The 25,939-nt window shown below is 41.1% G+C and overlaps 1 protein-coding gene across 3 annotated transcripts in view; it reads right to left on the bottom strand.

Annotated features, from left to right (window-relative positions):
- ARMH3 (armadillo like helical domain containing 3) overlaps nucleotides 1–25,480 on the bottom strand; it is a 748,421-nt gene extending 722,941 nt beyond the window's left edge. The window contains exon 1 of one of the 3 annotated variants that reach the window (XM_069239576.1): nucleotides 25,346–25,480. The gene's annotated coding sequence lies outside the window, so the exon portion shown is untranslated. Of the gene's footprint in view, nucleotides 1–7,576; nucleotides 7,598–25,191 lie in introns of those variants that run through there. The other 2 variants (XM_069239578.1, XM_069239579.1) reach the window with 2 other exon arrangements.
- Nucleotides 25,481–25,939: the final 459 nt, after the last annotated feature.

Here is a 25,939-nt window from a genome sequence, read left to right on the forward strand (position 1 = left end):
CTCTTCCGTGTTGTGGTTTCCCTTCTACCCAGAGGTGTGCTGTGAAAATAAAGCCTTTCTTTTTCTGAGAATGACACATTTTATCCAGCAGCAGTTGATCAAGACTTTGACCAAGAATTGACAATCTTGCTTCCGTCCATAGTTCAGTCACAAGAATTACAGCACATCAGTACTGGTAGGTAATGTGTGTATATGAATCTTCATGAAGACTAACTATGTTCATGCTCGCAAAATGGTCTCCATGTATTTGGTATGGTGCCTTTTTCAACTAGAATTAGAGGAAATCCTGACATAAGTGGTATCCTCCTGGAATTTAAAACATTTTTGATTACAGATGACATAATGCTCTCTTTATGCCATCCATGACTTCACAACAGGCACTAATCTAAGGGATTCAAACAACATCATTGATTGGAATGCTATATAATGAAACTTTCCATCACTCTGAGGGCAAACAGGCCTGGGAGGCTTTATATGGCTCTTGGCTCTGTAGCATGGGCATTGCCCTATTGCCTTCAGGCCCCTCCCAATCAAGATTTGTAACATTGTTTTAGAGTCCCTTCAGAAAGATCTCCATACATTTGTGTGAGGCAGCAAAGAATCTACACGAGAAGGCATATTTAGTGAATACACCATAATACAGGTGTGGCCTAGCTTTCCGCACTACTGTACTCTGTTAAAAGGCAACTCAAATTAGGTTAATAGTTTAGTGTGTTCAGAGAAAATTGATAAAATAATGAGCATGTATGCACTACACTATTGCAAGGAAGGTGATCTGGGATGTTACCTAGGAAAAAAGACCACATTACCTCTCTAACAGCCAGATTACTAACACCTCAAAGGATATCTAAAGCACCACAGCTGTCTAATCTCATCACCTGTGACCAGGATACACCTAATTTCCAACTTCTTAACACATTCGAGGAAGTGCTTGCCCAGAGAAGAGAGGAAAACTGTAGAACACTGTGGAATATGCATGCAGGCAATAACATAAAATTTTCTGAAACATATAAACACAAACTTGGAGAGGATGAAAATTAACATCTTGGACAAGGTCATTGAGTTTTGCACCAGGCCATAAAATCTGCACTCATGAACGCCAAAACGCCTTTGAAAGATTTAAATACCTCAATCACATAGATAAAAATGCATATAAGTATTTTCACAAAAATCTCATGGTGACAAACCAAACTAACAGGTTGAATTGCACGAAAAGAAGGGAAACAACAAAGATGAGGGAATTAGATAGGCCTAATGGTTAAGACTATGCAAAGATATTCTGAAGATGGATACATGCATGGTAAACTGGGAAACTGACTGATGACATTTATGACACTCTCACCACCACGTACCAATGACTTGGCATATGTCTTGCTAATACATTGCTGCTCTTAAAAAATGTGAGCAGATACACCTTCAGGGACTTTCAGAACACTGGATCTTGCAGAAAAAATGCTCCCTCCCCCTCTCTTACAGCAAGCAGCTTAATCCACAGCTTGTGAACAAGGTGGAGATGTGCACTTCAGAGGTCTCTGATAGGACCTATGGACATGGATTTGGTTTGCAAGGCTAAGTGAGTACCAGGCCACGTAAAATCATAAAAATGTTACTAGACCTGCAGGTCAAGAAACTTGAATAATATATGCAACCTAACTAACGTACTTGACCTGTAAATGGATTTCAAATTGTGTGATCCTAGGCAAATATTTTATTTTACAGTTGCCTTTTTCTTCATTCTCAAATGTGAGTGTACCTTCAAGGATGTGAGTTCAACATTTCTGCTGTACAAAAAAAACTTTTGTTAGATAAAATAAACTAACATTTACTCCATGTATAATAAGAATCCAGCCCACATATAGGGTAAACATGATCCATGACTTGCCTCTTAGTTTACTGATAGCATTGCCATAGGGACAGGAGTGTTTCTCAGTTCATGCTTAAAACACTCACTTTTAATAAATGACTAAAGTATGATGCGGTAGCGCACTGTTATTTACAGACAGTAAATTTGCAAGAAATGTCCAAAAACCTTACCACTAACTTGTAGCTTTACTGATACAGCTATATATAGTGTATCAACAATAATCTGTGAAGACAGGGTTTCGGAAAACATATTTATCATTTGCACATCACCAAGTAAAGTGTTCTAATTTGTTTTCATCCCATTGAAGTATTTTTTCATCACAAAGAAGCACAAAAAATGGGTTTTCACAACTACTGAAATATATTTTGAAATATTTGTACAGCTGACTTCGTTGTTTGAATGTTGTGTGTTAGGAAAAACCGGATACCCTACAGCCTTTCATTGCACACATTTTATACAGCAGGTCAGACAGTTCACCTTACAAAATCCTGGAACTCTGCAGTAAGAAGGAAAAATAGTTGTAAGAAGACAAACTTGATTTTTGACCTCTGTCTCTGAACACAGAGCAAATGTGACAAGATATGAAGAAGATTTAAAGGCATATTTATTGCTCCTTTTCTTTCTTTCTGAACAGAAAACCTGTTCTTTGTCAACTCGCCAAAAGGGGAGAGTAGGTCCTAAAAATAGCTTGACCTAATAAAATATGACTTGTCATAGTGAGTGGGCGAGTCGAGTTTTCGAGCCCCGAGTAAGACAGTGAGAACCTAAACACTAGGCACCCCACCTTGAACTGAATTTTCTCTGACTGGTAGAGTAAGGAATTCCAGGCTGCCATAATCCAATTTTCTGAGGCACAGGATCAGGTGCACCACCGCACTGTATTCATTACAGATGATGGAGCTGTGCTATGGTAGGCCTGCAATAATACAAGTGAGCATTTACTGCAGCTCCAACTGCACAAGCCTTGTTGGGTATGGAGAGCAGTGGAAGGATAAATACCACAATTTGCTCACCTAGGAAAAGCAGCTAGTTACTACCACACTAATTGAGAGTTGAGGAAAATATTTTCACTTTATCAGAAGGAATGATGCGTTGGTTAAAGTGAATATTTTTTGCAGCAACAAGAATGATAAGCTCATTTTATCAACTCTTTAAATGTTAATTAATCTCATCTAGACTTCGATATCCTCAAAGACTTTCAGAAGTGCTGTCATTGGTTCAGACGACGTGCAGAATTTGATGTAAACCTTAGTGTTGCTTGCATAGACCACATGGGTACTAATTGGTGATGGACGATGTTAAATAGTGGAGAGCTTGGCAGTAAAACCTAAACTTGACTTTTCACAAATAACAGCGACTATAGAAAAGCTGAGAGAACATGTGTCAGACTTTCTTATGCATTTCAATGAAGTATGGGACAAACATGCGGTTGTTGCACGCACCAACAATACATATCAAACACTTGCAGCACAAACATTAATAAACGCACTGTTGCCTCAAGCGCCCTTACATGTAAAATGCCACTCCATCAATCTACAATGGACTATAACAAATTAGTTACTGCACTGATAAATATGGAGAGGGATTGTTTGTTCAAAGTAAAGAGCAACATGGTAAAAGGGGAAAAGGGTGTTATTGTAGCAAAGACAGGTACCAACAGCATCGCCAGAAGGGATCAGGGATGTGGAATTCCTATTGCCCGACGCCCGGGACATCTTGTTTGGGGTCAAGGGCAACAAGTTTTTATGTTTACTTTGTCCTTGGGACAAGTAGGCCCAACCCCCTGCAGCACAAACCCTTCGGCTGCCTGTTTACAGAGAGTGGAATTCTCTGCAGTTGAGGTAATGTGTTTCCAAAAGATAATGCTGTTCGAACTTGTATTTATGGTTCATTATTTGAAAGCCTTCATTATTAGGGTGAGTGCTGTAAATAAATGTTTTAAGGTCACACTTCACTACTGACGTTGGTTCCAGTACAAAAAAAAAAAAAACGTGTACACACATGTTTGAAAAGTTTAGGCTAAGTATAATGCTCCCAGAATGCTCTCTGATAATATGCAAATGAAGTGTCATTTAGTAAAATGTGTTGATGCATGCTAGTATTTCCCAAAAATATTTCTAATGGAAAATCAGTGTAACCATTTTCAACACGATTATGGGAAGCATGAAAATAAACAAACACTGACAAAGCCAACTGATCCAACATATTTTTATAAGTCTTTTAGTTTCATCAATGCGTGTCTTGTTTTGACATGGCTTTTGTAACACTTTATTGTTGTGGGAGCTACCAGGCCCTCAACATTGTAACAAACATTGGCAAAACCCCCCCAAAAGGTTTTTGAACTCTTAAAGCACACGTTGCCACCAGCGGCATAACAAAGCCCCGCAGCCGCCCTCCAGGGGGCCCCTCCAGCACATCACCTGCCCTGGGTGAGTCTGGAGAGGGGGCTCCTCCATGTTCTTTGCAAAGGGGCACCCTCCAGTTTCGTTACGTCACCGATTGCCACTGTAGTTCCTGACACTGAACAAAACTACTTTGTGTGGCAATATGCTCCTTGTGGAAGAGCAGAATGCGATCACTCACAGTAAAGCCAGCCGAAAGAGAGAGAAATAGAAGTTTAATAAAAACAAAATGTCTTTGTTAACACCAGACCTAATTAGGGACCAAGACCCACATGTAGGTAGCTTTTTGCATGTCGCAAACAGCGACTTTCGCTGTTTGCGACATGCAAAAAGCACATTGCGATGCACAAACCCAGTTTTGCGATTCAGTAACCTGGTTACCGAAACACAAAACGGGTTTGCGACTCGCAATTAGTAAGGGGTGTTCCCTTCCTAATTGCAACTCGCAGTGCAATGTAGGATTGTTTTGTGACCGCGAACGCGGGCGCAAACCAATCGCAGTTTGCACCCATTTCAAATGGGTGCTAACACTTTCGCAAAAGGGAAGGGATCCCCATGGGACCCCTTCCCCATTGTGAATCTCACTGTAAACATTTTTTCAGAGCAGGCAGTGGTCCTGGTCCTGCGGACCACTGCCTGCTCTGAAAAAATGAAACGAAAACGTTTCTTTTTTCGTTTTTGTTATGCATCTCGTTTTCCTTTAAGGAAAACGGGCTGCATTACAAAAAAAAAAAAAAAAAAACTGCTTTATTGAAAAGCAGTCACAGACATGGTGGCCTGCTGTCTCCAGCAGACCACCATTCGCGAGGGGGGTCGCAAATTGCGACCCACCTCATGATTATTCATGAGGTGGGCATTTGCAAAGCCCTTGCGAATCACAGATGGTGTCAAGGACACCATCCTACATTTGGATTTGCGACTCGCAATTTGCACGTCACAAATCTGAACCTACCTACATGTGGCCCCAAATTCTTAAAGAAAGTCACAAAAGTGCACCCATGGTATATGTCGTACCCCTTTAAAATATTTGTGAACTGTATTTTAGCATGGGTAAATACGATGTGTAGATTTGCTCATGTGAAAATCTATTGAGCATTTGCAAGTTCATTTTCCCTCCAGCCACTTTCTTCCCAACCCTGGAAGAAGTTCTAATTCTGCCATTGTCAGGAGTAAATGTCCAACCTTTCTTATTATGGAAAAATATTAGAGAGAAGCTGGTAAAAATCTTTAAAACATGCAGGTTAGTAGGTTTGCAGACTCAAAGGCATTCCAGCCCTGAAACTATTGCTTACTGCTTCCTCCAGCCCCAGTATGCAGATCTGCAGAAAGGTGGCAAAATAAGGAAATTGCTACAGTAGGGATTGAAACTCCAAGTATTCAAGCCCTACTATGGTAGTAGCCCTGGCATAATCAGAGAGGCTATTAATTGCTGCCATAATTTGTCGCCACACTACATGGCACCAAAGGGACAAGTAGATCTTTTTACAGGACAAGTAGATTTGAGAAGCAACCTTTCCCCTGGACAAGTAGATATTTTAATAAATTCCACACCCCTGCGGGATGTATCAACAACAGAGTACTCAGGGGGGAAGCAACAGGTTCAATATAGAGGGTGTCTGAGAAGAGGTAAGAGTAAGGACAAATACTTTAATTGTGAGTGGTGTGGTCACTGGACTAGGGATTGTAGGTCATAGTGCCAGCAACGGGACTACACCCAAGACAGAGCCCACCAGACAGTGCCTCAGGAGGGCCAGAAAGTGTCTCCCCCGCTGATGCCCAAGGACATCCAGAATACTCTCTTTACAATGGCAGACACGTTCGCAGGTGGTAAACAATAGGATGAGGTAGAGAGAGAGGCACAAACACCCCACAAATTGGTACAAGCTCCTGTAGTAAATGTATCTGGCACACCAGATGAGAATCCAACATTCTTCATGAAGGCAGGATATAATACTTATGATTTTCTCATTAATAGTGGGGCCACCCTTTCGGCAACAACAGATACAAGTGTGGGTGCAGGCAGTATTAAGATGGTAACAACTGTTGCTATTAGTTGAATTCTGATGAGTGAAGAGCTAACTGTACCACTACCTCTCACTGTCTGCCAACATAACCTTGAGCACCAATTTCTTGTTTCCCCTGATTGCTTTCTAAATGTACTAGGAAGGGAACTGTTGTGTAAGCTACATGCAACACTTTACTTCTCTGAGGACAGGGTACATCTCCAAGTGCCTGACGAGAAGTTACCAATGGCTGTGCAACCGTCCACAAAGCGCACAAGAATTTCACATCAATGTCCTGAGAGGGTGTCTCTCTCTCCAACAAGAGATCAGTGAACTATTTTTAACAAAGATTGGTACCCAGGTCTATATGATGACTTTATTATTAATGGGGGTCCAGTACATCCTGCCTTAGCTTCACTGCTACAGACATTTATGAAAACGAATGAACCACCTCACTGCACAGCAGCATTTTTCACTGAGGGGGTACCAGCACAATATGCATATGCCGCAGATAAGAAGTTACAGTGGACCACATATTTGTCTGAAGACACATTATTTGTGGGTCAGGAAGGGTGCACAGAGTAAGCATAGGCTTACGTCCCTTTGATGACCCACTGTTTCAAGTGGCACATACCTGCCCACACATTTCTCCTGCAATAGCACCAAGGTATGAAAGCAAAGATTTGAGACCCATGGTGAAGAGATTGAAGAGATAAGATGTTACTGCATTTTTCAAATTCAAGTATGGGGTGGTGAACAGACTGGGTGACAAGGAATGCTAGTCATTTCAGTTATTTTTTTAATACAAAAATACAGCTGTGTTTGAGAAAATAACTGACCAACAAATACCACAGATGATAATGCATCTCATCAATTCACATGTTTGGGCAAAACACAAGAGTGAAGTTGGTTTACTGAAAAATGTAACCTCTCAAAAAGTTACAGTTAAGGAAAGTGCTATTAAACCATCAATACGGCAGTACCAGCTCTCCCCTCAAGCAGAGGAAGGTATCCGCCTAGTGATTGAGTCCCTGCTGGAATAAGGAGTACTAGTATATATTGACAGCCTTTGCAACACCCGTATATTTCCAATACCAAAAGCAGGGACCCATAATTATAGGTTCATTCAAGACCTGCACACCATTAATAATATTGTGGTGCCTACAACACCCATGATGCCTGATACAAATTCTATTTTGTCAGCTATACCAGCAGAGGCCAAAGTGTTCTCAGTAACTGATTTGTCCTCAGCATTTTACTCAATCCCTGTGCACAAAGATAGCCAATATCTCTTATATTTTACTTACCAAGACGCAAAGCTGACCTGGACACCCCTCCCACTGGGCTTCATGGACAGCCCAACAGCGTATGCGTCGGATGTCAAAAGAAACTTGGACAATTTGAAACTGGAAGAGTTCTGTAATACAATATGCAGACGACCTGTTGATTACATCATAGGCCGTGCAAGCATGCAAAAAAGACACTGTAGAACTGCTCAATCACCTCCAGGAGTGTGGGCACAAAGCATCCTCTCAAAATGTCAATGCTGCCTCCCAGAAGTGACCTACTTGGGCTATGGGATACCAAAAGGACTGAGGAAAACAAATCACCAGAGAGAGTGTCTGCAATAATACGCATGCCACAGCCCATTACAAGAAAGAAATGCTGTCCTTCTTTGACATAACCAATTATTGCCGCCAGTGGTTACCCAATTACAGATCATACGATGAGCCCCTCAGAAAGCACACACTGTAACCTGCACCCAAAGACATTGAATGGACTGTTGAACTGACTAACTGCTATGTGAAACTAAAAGAAGCATTGTGCACTGTGTCAGCGTTGGGCTGCCGGGATTACAAACTACCCTTCCACCTCTATGTGTCTGAAAGAGATGGCTTTGCAAATGCAGTACGGACATAAAAACATGGGTCAGGGAGAAGACTAGTGGCCTTTTACTCTGTATCTTTGCCTGAGGACATGAAGGGCTTTTCTGCCTGTCTACGTTCAGTTGCTGCTACTGTAATGGTTCTAAGAGCGGCTCCTATTGTGTTAGGCTACCAATGTACTGTATAAGTGCCATATGATGTGGTACTGCTGCTAAATTCGGCTGCTACTCAACATTTCTCCACGGCCAGGCGCGCGGGTTATGAGGTCACCTTGTTGTCAAAGAGCATTATCTCCATACAGCGCTGCCCATCTGTAAATGTATCCACGCTGTAGCACCCCATTGGAGACACAGGCATAGATGTGCAGGATGAAGACGATCATGACTGTGTAGAAACTGTTGAGCTATGTACATCACCTAGACCAGATTTACAACAGACACCTATGCCAAATGCAGACATGGACTGGTACACGGATGGTTCAGCTGACAGACTGACTGACACGACTATAAAAAAAGGCTATGCAATAACCACAACTTTTGACGCTGTTGAAAATGCAGCATCACCATGGGGCACTTCAGCACAACAAGCGGAGCTATATGCTCTCACAAGGCCCTGTGTGCTAGCAGAGGAAAAAAGAGCTACTATCTACACAGATTCCAGATATGTATTTGGGGTTCTCCATCATATTGGATAATTGAGGTAGTACCGTTGTTTCAGGACAGCAACAGGTCACCCTACCTAACACACCGACACGGTTGCTCAGTTGGTCTAAGCAGTCTTACTATCTGCAGACATAGCAGTGATAAAATGTAAGGCTCATATGAATGCAGACACTGAAGTAGACAGAGGGAACACATGTACTGATGTGAAAGAAAGCATGTTGCAACCAGTTCTAGCAGTACCATTGTCTGCTAAGATGAGAGGTGAACATAAAACTGATGAACAACGCTTAACAACTAAAGATTCCATTAAAGCCCAAAAATCTGCAGATCGCAGCAAGGTGAGGTTGTGGAGGACAGCGGGATGTGCTAAAAATGATGAAGGACTATCGACTCACTCTGACGGCAGGCCTGTAGCACCACATGCGATCTCTCTAACTTTGTCATGGAAGGCTCATGGGTCAACTCATGTTGGCAAAGGGGGGAATGAATAGTACCATTAGAACACACTGGTTTGCACCAGGCATCACAACTTATACTGATCAGTTTTGCTCATGCCGTCTTGAATGAGCAAAACAATAATAAAGAGAAAACACCAGCATTTCATGACCACTTACCAGTACCTCTAGGACCGTTTGGAAATAGATTTCACACACATGCGTTCTTACAATGGCTACAAATACACGTTAATATGTGTAGGTACTTTTTACGCACTAGGAAAAATGACACCAACACAGTGGTGAAATGCTTGCTGAAACACATCATTCCATGGTTCAGAGTGCCAGAAAAAATTGACAGTGACAGGAGGACTCACTCTGTGTCCTCTATAACTGACAAAATATGCATTGCATTGGGCATTAAATGGCAATTACACACACCTAATCACCCGCCCAGCTTAGGTCGAGTGTATGCAACATTAAAAGAGAGGTTCAGAAAAGCTACACAAGAGACAGGCCTAAAGTAGCCAGAACTCCTGCCACTGCTGTTTTTTGCACTAAGAAGCACACCATGCAGGACAACTAAATTGTTCCCTCATGAGGTGTTCATGGGGCAACTTATGGCAATTGGCTTAAAACCTCCACTAGCTGGTAATAATGCAGCCAATATCTGGTCTGATGAGTGTATTAGAATATGCAATTGCCCTGTGCTGACTCCTGAAAACACATCACAATAAAGTTGCTAGTGCACTGCCTCAGCCTTCAGATTAAAATACACACCTGCTTAAACCTGGTGATTAGGTGACGGTGAGAAAAATAAAAGATGCTTCTCTTTCTCCTAGGTGAACAGACTACAGTTGGTGCTGATGGTGACCAGAACGGCTGTGAAAGTACAGGACAGACCTGAGTGGATCAACGGAACCAGATGCAAGGGAACTCTACCGCCGGATGATGACTAGTGATCCCAACAGCACATAGCAAGGGAACAACAACGGACCACGCAGCGCAGAAATAGACAATAGCGGACCACAAAGAGAAGCAGACTACTGCTGGTAACCAGTACCTAGAAAGAAGAGGATAACAGCAGACAAGGACAAGAATAAGAAACAGTTACAGCAGATCTTCCCGATGGTCAGACAAGCTGAGTTGTAACAGGAACTGGTGGTAAAATAAGTATACCAAAAACTGCTCGTGCAAGTGAAGGGACATTACTGTAGGGACCTCATGAACTTAACAACGACTTATACAATACTACCATCGCCATAACGGGAGCATAATTACACTAACTGAGAATTGTTGGCAACATTTAAACACAGCTCCCAAGGAACCAACTCAAGAACAGTGCAAGCAGAGGCAATACGAGAGTTAGAACACCTTTTTGATTTTGATTACAGTACAGCTAACAGCAGTGTACCTCGCCCTAACTCACTGAGTTGCACAACTAATTAAAATGACTTATTACAACTGCATTTTGTTGATATGTTTAATGTTTCGAAGTGTGGACCCATTACTGAAAATCCTGATTTTACACCCTCTAATACAGGTACATGAGAAGCTTACCAAAACTTTGAGTCTTGAGGACTGTTGGATATGTTGTCAATTATCACAACACCCAGGGGGCCCCACAGAACTATATGCATCGCCAGAGCCATTAAAAGAATATGAGGAAGGGGATGTTTATCATATTCCCAACATCACTTGGAATGTGACCAGAAACATGATAATTTGTACCCCTAATGTGCACTACTACCAAACATATAAGCGGAGTATAAATTATCACCCGCCCTTGAGGACAATAGCAAACAAGACATGTTTCTCATATGTTTCTGCTACTATTTTTCAGGCATAGCCCAATGTACGGTAGAATTTCGTAACACTACAGGAAAATGGGGGTTAAAAGGTATTGATTTACATTGCAGAAACTGGACGGATATGAATTAGGAGAAGGTACTAAATTATTCTTTACAGTACTATTGTAAGTACTTTGTAAGTAGCACCAGAAAGTATTAAACGACTCCCTTGTTGTAAAATGCAATAGTGATGACAGTGCAACTCTTATAGTTTCAAGAGTATTAGAATTTCCTCAGTGGACTTCAAGATGCTTATATGTTTCCCCTTATACAAATACAACAATACTGAATGATACTTGGAGGGACTATCATCACTATAATAGATTCAACATTTATCCACCACATGGGGTGGGTCTGCCCTGTAGTAAATACAACATTATTAATTTGCAGGTCCACTGTGGTATGCACTTTATGTGTGGCAACACAGCTTAGAAAGTGCTGGCTACCAATTGGGAAGGTACATGTTCCTAAGCTTATCTTACACCAAACATAACTGTATTACCAACTTTACAAGCATCAGATCCGCTGAATTTAGTAAGCTTCCCTTATACATAAAAGAGGCAAACACTGATATTAAAAAATAGTGATAGCAATAGTTGTAGTAATAATATTATAGTTGTGTTTTTCTGCATCGGTCAACAACGTTTTAGAAATAGCTTGTTCTCTGCCAGGTCTGCTATAATTTTACTACCAACAGAACATGAAATGGCTCGGAGATACCAAAGACTTCAGGAGGACACTAATGACTTAAGTGCGGACATACAGGCACTAATGCTAATAAACATAAATGCATAGAAATTACCATAGATACTGCTTGCTTTAACTGCAAATACATATATTTTTTTAGATTTTTGTATTACCACAGTTACAATGTATACCAATTTTACACTTTGTTTACTGTCTGTACTGAGCCTACGATCAGTTAGGGGGGATATTGTAGAAGAAACGACAGCTTTATGTACCTATACCCACTGAGCTATCTTGCTCTACCGTGCTCGTAATCCCACTCCCGCCCCATGTACCTACCCCTGCCCTACCCATCTCACTCCTGCTCATCCACCCTCCCCCATCTAAATTACCCACTGGCCCCAGCTGGATGTTTTACCAGTAATGTTCCAAGCCTGCATCCTTAGCTCCCACAAAAGCAAACAACTCCTTTTTGCAGCTGCATTCCTTATAATGGCTTTCTTGTCATTACCACCACGGTAAATAATGTGGCCTTGCACTGATGTCTCTGTATGTTCATACACATTCTCATGTCCGGTATTGTATATATTTTAATTTAACATTGCATTTATTGTCAGAAGCTATGCATGAGCAGGCTCTGCCCGTTTGGCCAAACGATCCCCCATTAAACTTGTGACTGCTATGGACCTCTATCTCTGCCAGGTTTATTCTCCGACAGATAAAGTGTCAGGTCTTCCAAAGAGGGATCCATATTAATGCAACAGGGTGCTGAAAGATAGTGATTGGTCACTTAGCAAACTGTAGTCATCTCCATCCTTATAGCTTCACTTTTTACGATGATGTACCTACTAAACTGAACACTTAAGTTCTGAGTGAGGAAAAAAAATGAGCACCCTGAAAGGTGAGGTTTAAAAAAAAAAAAAAAAAAAAAAAAAGGAGACCAATTGTAGGAGATTTTGTGATGGATCCAGTTTATAAATTATCTGATGCCAGAACTTTTTTTTAATGCAGGATAGGTGCTTTATATTTTTTTTTAAGTGACAAGAATGCTTCTTGTCCTGACCTTTTTGGTGGTTCTTCTATTTGGACTCAGTTCTCCTACTGGGCATATCAGTAAGTGACACGTGTTACATGCAATTGTGCATTTAAGCTCCAGGGTTTTCCAAGGGTCGGAGTGGGAAAGTAGGACACCTTGTCACTGGCATAGTCAGAGAATCTTTAAAGTCTCCATATGTCTCCAGAAATGAAAGGTGATCATTAGTGAACAGATTTTGGAAAGGAGTAAGGGGATGTAAACAGTGAAACTACTACCAAGAACATGGCAAGTCTGTATCTGACTGCGGTTGTACATAACATCATGTAACCAGGAATACCATTTCGATGTTGGTGGCCCTGTGGAGGCAATGCGTATGTGATATATGTGCCAGATGATTAAGAGGCACTGAAAAATGTATTAGAGGCCATTAGGAACATGCAGAGATATCCTAAACCACATTAGGGAACTCTGAAATTTCAGGATCTAAATCTATAGCCTTGTGCGAGGTTGCTAAACAGAATGACTGATTAAATCTAAATTGTTGCTAACGGATATGATAGGTATTGCCAAAGAGCATAATCGTAAAGAAGAGTCAACACAGCAAAGCAGGTACTTGAAATTGTGCGGCTTAATGGCCACTGATAGATTTATGCCAACATAAATAGCACTACCTCCAAAACATGTTAATATTTGGCCTCCGGTGAAATCATACACTGGGATGGGATAACAGATGTGACAGGCTCCCTGTGCTTGAGGCCTTGTAGCTCTTCAACCAGAAAGTGATGAATGAATGAATGGTCACATGATGTTTCTTTTATAGATGACAATGAGGCAATCTTCTACACTCCTGGTGAGGAGTATGGGCATGTGGAAATCATTGACATGAATAGAGTGGAAGGGTGGCGTAAGGTGAGAGAGTAAGTTGGGGGATGATTTCCTTAGGAGACCACATTCTCTGTGCTGCACTATTTACTGGAGACAGGCAACTGGACGGAGGGCACTGGGCTGGGAAGTCAGCAGACATGGGAGAGGAGAGAGGAGTTACACAACCATGTGAGATTCAGCAAGACCGTTTATTGTTAAGCCAAGCCCCCGAAAGATGGTTTTTCTAAGTGCACTGGCAATGTAAGCTGATACTCTAGTAAAGCCCATAGCAATGGTAATCCAGGAACTAACGACATTGTAGAGACTGGATGGATCCTCAGAACAAATGTATTGACCCTATTATGCAAACAATGCCACAGAAGGGAGAGGACATGAGGAGTCACTCCTAATTATGCTATGGTGTTGTAGACCTGATATAATTCCTGAACATGTTGGGGACCTTTTTGCAAGCATAAACATCGAGATTCAGGCTACACAGAAAATCACATTCCCACATTATCAGCCAGAACCAGTGTGCTGGAATTCTTGGAACTGAATTGTGGATGTAGAAGCAAAAATATCACTCCCCAGTCAAAGTCTTGAACATTCTCTGACAAAGAAATGTTTTAGGGCTGTGATCCTATTTTAACAGGATACTTCTGGGAAGAAAGCAAGCAACTGCATAGGGTTATGAGATAGTCTTTCCCCCTTCCAGTACAGTTGTTCCAGTTATCTTCAGGACAGTGTAAAAGATGAAAATTATAACCATCATGCTCATGCAATGCCTGACTATATGCTCTTTCAGAAATACGTAAGACATGTTTCTCACTGGTTGTTGATGTTAACTAACCAAAAGCAGTGAGGAACAGACAATACTTCTTATAATACATCAGGTGGCTGGTGAAGACAAGGTTATTACTAGGATGTGGAAATAAATCAGAGACACATTCTCACTCGGACCTAGTGAATATCCTAGCTCTGGATAAAGCCATATCAGTTGCTTGTATAGTGAAGGTTCACACTAAGCTGCAGACCACAAAGTTAATAATCTCTTGGAATAGCTCTTTTCCTATTTAAGAAGTTAAAACAAAGGCTAGATGAAATAGTGAGCCGTTATTTTGCCAACATTTTAACAAGGAAACTGTGATTACGGATGTCTCAGGAGAGCAGAGCTACAAACTTGCTGTGGTTGGGGATGGGCACAGCTTCTGAAACAGTACTGCACAACAGGCCAGAAAGAACGACCACTGGCAAAGCCAAGAGGTCTCCTCTGAGTTGTACTAGCTTTGCCAATGCTCCCCAGCCCACCACAAAGGGGTTCAAGTAGCACAGACCGGTCCAACCAAATCCCTTTGTCTACTTGTTTTACACAGAATTGGAAGATTACTAACCCCTTCACATAATTGTGGTCGGGTATCTTGAGCACCTAGGGTTTACAGGTAAACTCACTTTTCTTTTGTTTTTCTATGGGTCATTTTTTCTCTAATGTAACGGCTTATTTGTTGGCGTGTAAACTCGTAAGTGCCACTCTTCATATATTTAGTAGTGTTGCTTCTGATGATGTAAAACTTTCTCTATTCATTAAGACTGCAGTTATCCTTCACTGTAATGGAATTTCTACCATCACTTTTCTGTGGGTGGAGGGTTTGCTGTGCTTCAGTGTCTGCTTACTTAGCTGTGTGGGCCTTTCAGCGATCTGATTTCTACAGTCTTTGAGGAAGTTTTAATTTTATGTTTTAGAAACATATTGTTACCTTCTCGTTTCCCCAAATCTGGATTCTGTCTCTACATTGTCTGGCTACACTACAGAGGCAGGCGGTGGCATCTTTACAGGTCACAATTTACAGGCTGCTCGACCCTCTGAAATTCAGCCTTTTCGCTCATCTGACTAAGAGGGAAGCAGGTCAAGATTGCCCCTGTGGTACAACATCCTTTCACCCTGAAGTGCCTGTCACAGACTGTAGAGCCCAACTGCTGACAAGAGGGTATTCTTTCTAGATATATGTTGTTACAAGCCTTCCCTCACAATGGCAACAAACAGACTGTGACATTCACTCTCATAGAAAAATATAGTGGCCTGCTTAACAGAATGTCAAAGTAAATTAACAGAAAACTTAAAACGCAGATATTAACAGCAAAAAAAGAAAAGAATACCAAATCGTTTTCAGAAATACGCACCATGGAGGCAAAATAGATAAAAACTAACATAACCTAGAAGTAATGGCTGCTTCTAATTAAGAAAAGAACAGCAAATTATAAATTCCAAGAGAAAAATCATCCAGATTAAAAATAAAAAATAAAAGCAAAAGATAAAAGACTTAATAACCGAGCTACAGGATTGTTCCAGGAAATGTTGGTAAGGTCCGTAGTAGTGACAGAGAAAGCCCACGGTGTGGGCAGGGTCAGGAAGGGCAACTACCAGCAGCTGATACATGTAAAGGAGGGGAAGGCTTCCGTTAAGCAAAAAAAACATAATTATGAGGGAAACAGCAAGCACGCCTTCCTCTCCTACTAGGCGTTTAAAATCCAGCAATTTTACGACATTGGAATAGGAACTTTTCAGAAACAAAAAACAATGCACACAGGTACAAAAGAGCATAACAGTCAGTCATAAAATAAATAACGGATGGACTTTTCCCAGCGAGCTGCACTTACTACCTGACAAAGTTCAGAACATGATAAAACCATTCGAAGGATTAAACTGCTGAGACTGGGAATGAAGGAACACAAGGAAGATGTAAGGAACAAACACTCAACATCGATGCTTTGGAAACAATGTAATGAATGTAAATTTCCACCTACAAGGTACTGCAAAAAAACATATAAGTGCGCCAAAGTACAAATATGGCAACAAAAATAAAATAATAAGACAGAAGCTAAAGGAAACAGTATGCTCTTTTAGAAAAGGACAGTCAGATGAAAATCTCAGCCAAGCATTCATAAGGGGCTCAACACATGAGGAACGAGGAAAAGACAGGAGAAACAAGGATGCAGGCGAAATCTGAAGGGACCACCCACTGAATCGTGTGAACACAATATACATTACCCTAAATTTAGTGGAAGAAAGAAAAGTGAACTATTCAAGAGATGCCAAGAGTCGGGGAAACAAAATTCAGTAGAAAGAAGAAGTAAAAAAAAAAAAGACAAACAAGAAGCAAAGAACAATGGGCATTATCTCATCCTGCATTCAGTCTGACATAACAGAACAATGTGCTGTGTATGGTGTATCAATTAATAAGTCAGCACAATGGGCAGTAAAACTGATGGTTGGGTTGCATAGTTATCGAACCATGGACTCACAAAATGTTACTGTGCCTTACAGTTTGGTTATAATTCTGTAAAATGAGCAGGACCAAGTGCCGGTCTCTTAATTGGCAATAACATGCAATTCTGGATACATAAGTAGAAAATATTGTGGAATAGTGTAAGAACCAGGGTTTGGAAACTGACAAATATCTGAATTCCATACCTTCAATCAGCCAGTCGAATGAGGAACCTAGTGACCATAACTCCACTCCGAATTTGCTGGGTTATTTCCAATCTAAAGGTGTTATTCTTTTACCTGTATTAAACAGCTACCCTTTTGGTAAGGTGGGACATTGCACTTAAAGATGCTTCTCCTTAAAGTAAACTGATTTAACACCCAGATTCTGCAGTCTGGATATGACTGCTTCAGCTTGAGGGAGTATTTTATCTAGCCTTACCAGCTCCTATGGATAGAACTAAAAGAACCTCAAGGATCTTCCTACCCTCTGGGTACTTACTAGGTAAACACATTGGATGGAAGTTAGACGTCTGATCCGCACAGGGATGTATCTCCAAAATATTCACAGAGTAAATACTACCCTGACCACAAGAAGAAATCAGGCACCACAATAAGAGAATTATATAAGGGAAAACACTGGAAACACAATATCTGTTGAATGTGATCTATAAGCTAGGCAAAATCCAGGGTACTAATACCTCGAACTGTCACTAAGTGCTAAAGATATCTTACAATAAGCAATAGTCAATAGATATGTCATCCTCCAGCATAGTCTTTCATCCATTAGCAGCAAGACCCACCCACCAAGGTAGCAAAAGGCACACAAGAAAAAAAAAAAACACAGAGTATAGCAATGACTATACAGCAAGGTAAAGTACCTGTTCAGTCCCTACTCTTTATAGGGAATAAACAGTGAATAAAATTCAAAGTCAGTGCTTGCACAAGAACATGTGACTATGCTAACTAAAGACCTCAGCATGCTCTTCCCACTAGCACTACTCCTATGAGCTAACTCAATAAAAATATATAAAAACTTTAACATCCATGTTCTGCATTATACAAACTAGCCCGCTAAGAGCAACACTAACTAGCTGTTTTCTGACAAGTGTTTTTCTTTGCAAACTTATTACTACGTTTTCTTAGTGCATGCAACTTGGATTCTCCTTTAGTTAAAACTACATAATAATTTTATTAAAAACTGACCTAATATACATATGCCTTTGTAGCTGAAAGTCATAAATGTTACCAAGTTGCAATGCCGCAAAGGAGAGGTTTTATTCCCAATTTCTTCACTTCACCAAGTAATAAGTTGGCAAAATCGGTTCACGTTCCTTTGGCTAAATTCAAGTTTCTGTCTAAACAGGGTGCATCTTAAAAAAAGGCTAAAAACGTAAATAAAGTGATACATAAAGCAATTAATGTTTAAAAAACAGGTGAAAATGTTACAAACAAAAAAAAAGTAATTTGGTGATAACTCTTATGATTTTAGCTCTACTCAGCAGACACTTCTCAATCGGCCTTTTTCACTTACAAAGATAGTTGTGAAATGGTCTAGGAAGGTTTCAAAGTAATTAATGGAAGGACTTTGTTAAACTATATGGAAACTGGCTCACCTCAAGGCACCTTTAGTTTAAAATGACACAATAAGAATAAATTAAGCGGTATCAGTGGGCGCTGTGCTGGTTTATTCAGAAAATATAATTTGCATGGAGCCAACAAAAGTTGAAAATGTCTAGGGCTGCTTCTATCCTCTTTCGGGAATGCTTCCTGAAGCTTGCTTTAATGGATTGAGCTATTTGTCTGTCATCACATTACTAGGACCTTTCACTGCTTTCTATGGAGTGTTTTTTTCGAAGGCAAAGATAGAACAGTGGACACGGCATGCAGACTTAGTAGCTGCTGAACTCTAACCAAACGAAGTCCAGTCTGCTGATGCTGCATTTATCTCTGTTAATATTTGGAAATGGGCTATCCCAAAAATAGCACATATGGAATTCAATGAAGCATTCTCATCCAAAATGGTGGCTCAGAGGCAATGGCCTGGCAAACTGTCAGGTAGCAAGAAGTCAGCAGTAGTAGGGAAATATGAACGATATCAATCCCTTAGCTAGATCTTAAACCTGTGGGATACGATTAATACTAAAATAAAACTATCCGGGACAGAGATAAAAACAATGGGGCTTACAATTCAATAAAGGAGACATATCACAGAAAGAAATAATATATTAGTACGTAGAGAAGAAATAGCAAAAACCAATATATTTGTAGGCACTCTAAAGGCTACAAGCTCCCCAGCCCCATTCCGGAGTATTGGATGCTTAGCATACTGCCGGGAAAAAGACTGCAAAGTCAGTATTTCGGGGATCTCTAGGACAGTTTCCTGAAGAAGTAACAGGTTTCAGTAAATCAGACAATGTTACTGCGGAATTTGGAAGGACGCAAAATTCGACAGTCAAACATCACAATACGTATGCAGAATTCAACAAGGAGCACCAAACACTACGAACGGAAAATAAAGGGCAAAAGCAACAATCTGCAGTCGTTCAAAGGCCAACTGCAGCTCAGACAGCATTAAATAATTTCCGTACTGCGTTACCAGTCAGGGACAGATGATGTAAGCCACTACTTCAGCAGGCTCGGGCACTGTTGAACCAGAAGTGTTCTGTAGAGAACATACAGTCACTGTGAAATGAGCTATGAGCCTTTTGGAATGCATGTTGCTTTTTGTTGTCATGTTGCACTATTCCAATGTTGTCATGTTGCACCTATCCCAATTGTTTACACATGAATTCCAAACACACAGGTGCTGGGGGGGACCATCATTTTCTAGGGCAATGTTGTGTTTTGACATTTATGTTGATCTTTAATTCATTCACTGTTTTGTTTTAATTTTAGTAGGTTATTATAGTAAGCATGTAGTTTTATCTGTAGCAAGTGATGTTTATTTTTGTAAGTCATCTATCATTCCATGCACGCTCCCTGTGTTCCATGTTCAGTAAACGGAACGGTTAAGTGGAGTTGCTGGAGTACGGAGACTAGGACTGGACGTGCTGTGTATGGTGTTTCAACTTTTAATAAATTATTCTGGAATTATACAGACTCTGATTTTACAGGCAGAGTCTTCAATCTGTAGCTTGGAGTTTCGGGCATTAAAGTCCAGCTCAGTATGTCGTTCAGGGGATCTGGATATGTACAACACCAGGTTCCAAACAACTCAGGCAACATCAGTGCTGACGACTTCCAGACTTTCGGAGTGAAAGCTAGACAAAGCAATGGCCAGCACACAATGCGACTTACACCATGCGACCTGAAACATTACCAATCACTACGAAGAAGATGAACACGGAGACTGGTCAAGCCGCAAGCCTAGGAGCATCATTGACTGTAAGTGAGCACGGAGCTAGGAAAGAAGAATTCAAGGATAGACAGGACTCGTCCAATTTCATGAGCCACGCATTGACGTAGCTGGAGAGCCAAGGAGGACAGAGGCCAGCAGAACTAGAAACATGTCAGGATCTACCTAGCTCCGGAACAATTGTACACAAAGGGCGGTCAGGAGTGTGAGAGAGACAGACAGATCTAGGCGAGCTTCGTTAATAGAGGAAATGTCTCACAGATGGAAAGCAGAAACCACCTGCTTAGGGGGTTTGTCAATGGAAAAATGGTGACCATTCCTAGCATAATTGTGCAGCCCCGTGCATAAAAGTGGTATAGTGATAACTGGGATCATTCTACACATTACTTGAACTTTCAAGGCCTAATAATGATTACCCCAACCATAATGGTACCTCTACTTAGATCAATGAAGGTCACGCTTAGCATATTTTACGTACAGTGGGCATTTTTGCATTATGGTGGCTATTACAGATATATCGTTTGTCAAACTGCATCATTCCTTGCTTATTGGAGACCACTACTTGTCTAATGATGGCCATCTTTGATATACCTTAAGCATATTGTTATGGTCGGAGCGAGCTCTCGCTCTCGACGGCTCCGACGTTCAGTTGCCACGGAGCAACTCGAGAGAGTGTGGCAGTTACTGGGAGCCAAAGAAGGGAAGCAACGCTGTATCTTGCTTGAGGAAATAAACGCCTTTTGCATTCAAGGACGGCACTTTATAATCCACAGGCGAATGCAATGGTGGAAAGAGCCAACGGAATGGTTAAGGGTGCCATACAACAAGCATTGGCTAGTGGTATAGATGTGGAAAGTATGGTTGCGGATGTTGTGTGGGCATATCGCACCACTGTCAATTGTGCAATATGGTCTTCACCTTTTTTCATGATGAGGGGTAGAAGGCCAAATTCTAAATTGACTCCATTTTGGTTGAGAGAATTGGTCAATGTTGATGTGGTAGAATCTAGAGGAGAGAATAGGTGTGGAAGTTCTGTGAATGGTGAAAGAGGTAAGAACAAGATTTGGCCTAGTGATTGGGTGAAAATAAAGTCTGGGAGAGTTGAGAGAGGGGTTAACAAGTTCAAAGGGCCATTTCAGGTCAAGGAGGTTTATTCTTATTATGTAATACTGAATAATGGTGAAAGATGGAATTTGAGGAGAGTAGCTAAGTTTAATTCAGAGAAACGGGACATTACAAGAAATGCGAGTTGTGATGAGTGCAGTGGATTTATGTTCGATGTGCTGGGTAGAGCACAAAGCACTGGACCATCAAGTGCTTTGCCTGTATTTTCTGATCAGTGTGGAAATGATCACTGAGTTGTAGGTGGTAGAGGAAGACAGAGAGATTATTGAATACAGGGAGGAAATGGTGAAGGAGAGACCACAAAGGGTTAAGAAGGTACCTGCATATTTGGATGATTATGTAAGGTAGAACATTTTTGGAATCACTCTCATATTGTCTTGCCGACATACAATGTGATATAGACATTTATGTCATTTAGTTTACGTAGACATTTGTGTCATTCAGTTAACGTTTTATTTTATTTTCACTTTTCTGTTGCATTTTGTTTTTTTCCCCTTGTAACCTGTTCAAATACTAATGCTTGATATTTTAGTGATGAATGTTCTATTAAATAATGAAAAGAGGAAGATCTGTTACGATGTTATGGTCGGAGCGAGCTCGTGCTCTCGACTGCTCTGACGTTCCGTTGCCACGGAGCGGCTCGAGAGAGCGTGGCAATTACTGGGAGCCGGCGAGGGGAAGCGACGCTGTATCTTACCTGAGGAAATAAACACCTTTTGCTTAAACCTGCACAGTCTTTCATCACAACACATATCTGTTTTTTTGGGACCGTCCATTTCCCAATTGTGAGCATTCCTGCATAATGATGGGCATTTATGACATATTGTTGGCTGGTGTCCAGCCCTAGAACACTGATGGTCCTGGCATGATGGGGCCATCCTTGGCATACCTTGGACATTCTTGATATAATGGTTTCCGTAAGTGACATAATAATGGCCATCCTTACCGCAGTGATTGCACACTTTATATTATGGTAACCATCCTTGATATGCACACAGGTGCATGAGGCGGAAGCAGTTGAACAATGAAGTACTAGATGAAAATGGCAAGCTGGTGTCTGGGAACCAATCATAGCGTTTCTATGAATGAAAACTGGTATTCTAAGCCAAATATAGATTTGGGAATTTTCCATAGTATCTTTTTAAAAAATAGGCATTTGATAGCAAAAAGTGTACATTTTCAAAACTGATAAGCTGATATTGGGAGAGAGGATGACTGGGTTGTCAAAATATATTTAAAGCTAATAACAGAAGATATTGATGGTAATTTTGTCTTATGCCTAGAGATGGTCACTACTTGTCTGAGGCGGTAACTATTATAACTTTGATAATATTTGGTAATAGCTCGGGATGATTTTCATTAATCAGAGGTAGCTCTTATAAAAGAAGTTGCAACCCTGTTCTGGGGATTTCAATTCACCACAAAATGCTGAGTCTGTGGTCACTAACTAGTTACATAGAAATGTTTTTGAGGACTACCTCTGTCAACAGGAAGAAGACGGGCTGTAGGATGGTTGTGAGGAACAAATGTATTGAGTCTGATATAATGGAAGCACATAACAAAAGAAGTCGCCACATCCTGAAGAACTACTTCCTCACTCAACTAACTTATTATTTAATTAAGCTGTTTGCAAGAACCCATGTACAAAACATCCAGAACAAATTCACTGGACTGCAGAGAAATACAAATACCTAAAACACACATTCACAAAACGGACCTTTTTTTTTTTATGTACCCTACTTCCCACATGTGACGTGTATAAAACACCATATTTTACCCACACACACTACAAAAGAGACTTGCTGTCGCTATTGGTGTGTGCCAATGATATGGGGCTTTCACTGAGCAGGAATACATTTCACAGACTGCAGATTGGATAATTCATTTTACACATTTACACTGATCTTTCCTTATATTTTGGGTGGTGGACACAAAAAATGAGAGCAGCCATCCCGAATGTCCTGGGTTGTGCTTTATATTTCTCAGTGTCCCAACAATTAATTGAAAAGCAGTGACATGTTCTAGTTCTTAGAGATGACATTTTTAACCAGGTCTCATCATTATGTGGTTGGTTTTCACTTGTTTTAGGCTTATTTTTTAAATCACATGCTTGTTTTGGGAGACTGTCGGCCGGCAGCATACCTTTCAACTAGCACGGATTATCCTATGTATTAGGAGTTACCCTTTAGCTGATACAGAAAGATCAGTATGATTGATACAGAGACACTCATATCAGACCAGTACTGCTTTAGCCCTAATAAGCTTTCAGACACTAATCTAATACTAAAACATGTACCTCAAATTAGAGCTGATGAACTTTGTCATACTGCTGTTTACACCCATTGGGTGTAGAATTTGTGAAGTTGACATGCTTATTTATTTAACTGACAGGCGTGCGAAGAATAACTATGTGTTCCCATAACAACCTATCTATGAATTGAGGACATACTGTGTTTCCCCGTCACTGCATTATTAGGCTTGAAATTTATTTTCAGCAGAAAGAAGAAGGACAGTTGTAAGAGATAAAAGTGCCATTAATAGTAGAGAGCAAACAGTGACAGGTGACAGGCAGCATGTCAGTGGCAGCAGAGGTGTTCACAAAAGAAACGATGTCTATGAGAGGCAGTGGTAAGGACGAGTGGGCAGTGGCAGGAGAGGCCGAAGCAAAGAGTCAGACAGTGACAAGAGGCAAGAAGAAGTGCTATGAGAATACACATAGAATGGCAGTGACAAAGAGAGAGAGAGAGAGAGAGAGAGAGAGAGAGAGAGAGGGTGACCAGCAGGAATCTAACCATGCCCAGTGTTTGGCTCTTTGAGAACAGGCATTAAGTTAAGACCGTGCATAAAGCTGGGTAAGGGCAACAGAGGGCGTGGAGAGTTAAAGATATTAAACTACTCAGATCCAGTAGATGGAAGGCTGCTGGGGCAATATTGTATGGTACTGGGCTACAGTAGGCACAGAAGAACTGCACTTTCCTATTTAGTCCAACTATATCCCAATCCGGCAAAGGGACCTCAGTTATAAAGAAATTATGACAGTAGGGAAGAAAATATGCCACTTATCTCAAAAAAGCTGATCCCATCCAACGAAGTCTGGTCTGAAAACTCCTGATATCGGGACCATTCTTGAAACTAAGATATTCAAATAATGAAGTAAGGGCTCTTCATGACAACTGGGTGCGATACCGATCTTGGACCTTTCATATGTCTCAAGTGTGCATGGAGAAAAAAAAAAGGCCACATGGCAGGGGCTGGCTGACAGGGAGGGTGATACGTACATAATGGATACCAACAGTATCAGGGAGAAGTAGTTTATCAATAAATGCAGGCATACGACGTTGGACATGTATCTGGGAGAAAAAGAATGGAAAGGAAAGACAGGAGAAAGATGGGTGGTAGGAGCAGTAGAAAACACAGATTATGAGGAAACAAAAAAGAAAATAAGCAAGGGAGCAACAGAATAAAAAATAAGGTACGAGAGGATAGTTCAATGAAGAGGAGGCATGAGAATAAAGAGGAAAATACGATTAAAGACTGAGTCGGAGAAAAAAATAGAATGGACCATTGCGATATGAAGGGCAAAGAAGGGAACATAAATGGATATTCGATAAAGGCTGCAAAAGAATTGGGTGTGTTAATGGAGCGAAATAGTAGGAAAATTATGCAAAGAAAGAGAAATGGATGTTAGACATGCAGGTACGAGTGAAGGAATAAATAACTTAGGAGTGAAGAGAACACGAGAGAGAACTGGAACGCACCAACAATGTTTTCGTACACAAGATGCCAAACACATTATCGCACAGTGTAAGCGTCATCAGCTCAGTGACAGAAGCTCCTAATACGTTACTCCATTCGTGTAGTGTACAGACGGCCTCTTCCAAGAAAAGGAATGTTTCTGAAATTGGCCCTTACCTCCCTGCTCCCAGCTGAGAGTCTTAATATCCAGTGTCTCGCTTTTGAGTCTCCAGTAGTAAAAACCTGAAGGAGGAAGAAGCCAATAGGAAATAAATATTACACTGATTGACATGCTAGGGGGCGGTCGAAGGTGGGGCTAGCCGTTTGTACCGCCCCGTGAAACTCTCGTAATAGGTGATAAAATTCAAGACCCTCCCCGGAAAAGATGAAGGAGCAGTCCTGGAAGTTGACAGCACAGTCCGCCCCGGATGTGACAATGACAATTTCACCGGAATTAATAGCCCCAGTAGCAGGGATCCTGCGGTCCGCCAATTGAGGGCTAACCAGGTAGTCGGGCGTGTGGTCTGCGCTTTTTTCGTTCGGAAAAGGAGCTGCCGGATAGTCAAAATGCAGGGTGGCTGGGGCGAGCAAGTTGAATTCCACAGATGATAAAGATAGATAAAGCTGTGCGAATCAACAAATTAAGAGGGGGAGCGGACAAATAGCCGAGGATCCGCTCTGGTTCTAAGAGCACGTGCATAGCCGAGCCTTGAAAATATTTAACTTGCGAATCATGAAACAACCATCGTCTTAGAATGTGATAATTTGTCT

Source organism: Pleurodeles waltl, chromosome 6 (assembly GCF_031143425.1).
Source record: "Pleurodeles waltl isolate 20211129_DDA chromosome 6, aPleWal1.hap1.20221129, whole genome shotgun sequence".
Classification (NCBI taxonomy): Eukaryota; Metazoa; Chordata; class Amphibia; order Caudata; family Salamandridae; genus Pleurodeles; species Pleurodeles waltl.